At 37.2% G+C, this 3,381-nt stretch overlaps 1 pseudogene; it reads left to right on the top strand.

The window, feature by feature from the left end:
* Nucleotides 1-2,233: 2,233 nt before the first annotated feature.
* LOC118993817 (ATP synthase F(0) complex subunit B1, mitochondrial-like) lies at nucleotides 2,234-3,112 on the top strand (annotated as a pseudogene).
* The last annotated feature ends 269 nt before the right edge of the window (nucleotides 3,113-3,381 follow it).

Genomic DNA, 3,381 nt, shown 5'->3' with positions numbered 1-3,381 from the left:
TCTCCCCCTTAGTAATGTTGTCTCAACCGACAGTCCTCTGCAACCCTTTGGGCCTTCTTAATTTTTTTTGAAGACCCCGTCTCAGGTCTTTGTACATGCTTTTCCCTCTGCCTTAAATGCCCATTATCAACCATACCCACTCCTCCCATGCCACAGGGTTCACATCTTCCTTCGCTTGGGTTTCTGTTCAAATGGCAGCCCATCAGAGAAGCATTTTCTGGCCATAATTCATAAAACAGAATGAATCTCCCTTCAGTCTGTACCCTCTTGTCTCTTATACTTGTCTTCAAAACACCTATCTTACCTAATATGACAAATCTGTATGTATCTGCATCCTATTTTACCTACTAGATTATAAGCTTCATGAAGGCAGAAACATGATCAGTCTTGTTCTTTTATATTATTAGCACAAGGAGGTGCTTGTTGAATATATGAACTAGACTATACCTCCCTGCAAATTCTACATATTACATACACATATGATCAAATATTTAGAAGCATTAAAATATATGGGAATAGCTGTAGTGTCTAGGTTGGTTCTCTTTTTGTTGAAACTAAAATTTAGAAATGTTAATAATAATTATTTGCTTGAGACCAACATTATCTTTCCAGTCTTCAAAGATGTTTTTGTGAAGGTCGAATAAAATAATAAATATGAAATTGTTCTGAAAATGATAAAGATTTTTGTCAACAGAGGACAGTGTATAAATGTAACATTATTTAGGTAAAGGCTATATGGTAAAAGTAAATTTTTCAGATAATTAACAGCTAATAATACAAGACACAAGCAGATTGGGGGTCAATGAACAGTCTATATTACCATTCTATATTTATTGGGTTATCTATTTTATTTTTACTTATTATGTTTACTTAATAGAGGTTATTAGAATGTAACCTTCATTAATATTTTATTCCAGTCTTTTTCTGTTTCTCAATATGTCAAATAGACTTTTAAATTATTTTCTGAATTATATATTCTTCAACTACTTTCATAAAAAGTGTCTCATAGGCAAACCATAAATATATTCTACTAAATATTAGAACCTATGAATTTAATGAAATCATATTGCAGAACATAGGCAACCTTTTTAGATCGCACATACTATATTCCAAAGAAGAAAAGGCTATCTTTATAATTAACGACAAAGCAATGCTTGATGTATTAACAGTGACATTGTTAATGCTCTACAGTGCAATGGAACAAAAAAAAGAATAGGCTAAACTGTCACAGGCGACAATACATTGGAGTGACAGAACACCTTGGTCTCCTGCATATCTCTTCCCAGGTGAAAGCAACCCCTAAGCCTGAATAGCTTTTCACACAGTTGCTGCCGCTTTGCATCATCTTAACACTTCCTATTTTAGGTAAGTATTTTTCCTTCTCCAGTTGTCCTATCTTTTGAACACACTGACCTCTTCCCAGAATACTTCACTGACAACTAAAAATTAATTATATAGTATCATTTCGTGGCTTTTAATTCAAGCCCCAAAAGTCAAGAAACCTAAAAGCTGACTCACTTCTTACAAATATCGACATATTCATACAAAGAAGTAAGATAATAGCACACTCTTACAGACAAATAATATAGGTTGATGATCTAAAAAATAGTAAATATTTTGTCCCAGGGTTATTTTTATAACAAGTACCTGGTATTCGTGTTAGCAACTCCCGGACCTAACCCCAAAGTATTTGATGGGCTTAGTTAGCAAAGTGCTAATACCGCGATGAACTTTCCTGTTGGGAAAGCGTTCCCACCACCACCTCTCCAGCCCCTCCTTCTTCTAAGGTAGATAGACAAACCTTGATCTCATGTATTTCAACCTAATGTTATTTACTGAGTGACTGATTTGCCTTTTACTTATTTCTTCTCTTAAAAATTAGCATATATTCTTATTGTAGAAATTACAAACAATACAAAAATATTGAGTATCAGGGCAATACAAAAATATGACACTCATCTCTAAAACAGGGATGATCGTGATACCTACTTTATATGGTAGCCAAGATAATTCAGTAAGTTAAAACATATAAGGCACTTTTAATGGTGCCTAGTTTTGAGTAGTTTTTCAATAAATGGTAACTGTGATAAATATTGTCAATATTGTCTTAATTATTTTTGCATCTAGAAGGAGGACCCAGGACAGCTACTGAAAAAAAATAGGCAACTAGGCAAGACTTGCAAGTAACCATCTTGCTCCTTCCCCTGACAGACTCTCTTGTCAAGGTCACTGGGATGCCAAGACCTCTGAATGAACCCTCACTGACCATGCTGTCTCAAGTGACACTTTCTGCTGCCACCACAGCCGGGCCCTCTCTGGAGAACGCAGCCCTCTTCAGTCCATGGGTACTGCAGACAAGGATCTTCCACACTGGGCAGCCATTTCTGCCCCTGTACCACCTCTTCTTGAATATAGAGGAAAAGTTCATCATGGGCTGATCTCTGAGGAATTCTTCTAGTTCCTGTACCCTAAAACCAGTGTAACAGGACCCTCTGTGCTCAGAACTGGGCTTATCCTATATGTTCTACCCAAAGAAATATATGTGGTCACTCCAGAGACAGTTCCTGCCATGTCAACAATAGGGCTCCTTGTCCATATGGTTAAAAAATATGGTGCCTCTATTGAGAAATTTGCTGATAAAGTCAATGAGCAAAAAAATTGCCCAGCTAGAAGAAGCAAAATGAGCTTCCATCAAAACTATCTAGGATGCAACTGATCTGGAGAAGTCCCAGCAGACACTGGTTCAAAAGTGTCATTACCTTTTTGATGTCCAGACAAATGGAATTTCTATGGCCTTGGAGATTACTTACCAGGAATGGCTGCATAGAATAGTATACAGGAAGTAAAGAATCTCCTGGACTATCATATCTTGGTGCAGAATATGATGTGTCAGAAGGAGAAAGAGCACATGATAAATTGGGTGGAGAAACACATGGTGCAGAGCATCTCTGCACAGAAGGAAAAGGAGACAATTGCCAAAGTACATTGCATACCTACAGATGCCTGCAAAGAAGGCCCAAGCACAGCCAGTTATGTAGATAAATCTAGCCAGATTGAGACAGCTAGAAACACTTGACTGAGTGGAAATGAGGTGGTGACCAAAGCCTTCTGCATCACCTCCTACTGGGGTCCAGTTCACCCCACCTAAAAATGAAAAGCATGAGTTTCATCTGACAGAACTAAAACAACCTACTGCCCAGGGAGATGTTTCAGATTCTTCTTGCTCTACACTTTTTAATTGTTCTATGATCACTTTTGAATAAGCAGTTTGCTTTTAATAAAATTTGGTACCTAAAAAAGGAAAGAAAAATAGGCACCCAAATGTTCAGGAAATTAATGGTTGTTTGAAAAGTTGGAGTGGCCATGAGCCATTTCGAGCTC

The sequence above is a fragment of the Sturnira hondurensis genome, unplaced genomic scaffold (assembly GCF_014824575.4).
Source record: "Sturnira hondurensis isolate 20B ecotype Veracruz unplaced genomic scaffold, ASM1482457v3 Scaffold0008908, whole genome shotgun sequence".
Classification (NCBI taxonomy): domain Eukaryota; kingdom Metazoa; phylum Chordata; class Mammalia; order Chiroptera; family Phyllostomidae; genus Sturnira; species Sturnira hondurensis.
This window is presented reverse-complemented; position numbering and strand designations above follow the sequence as displayed.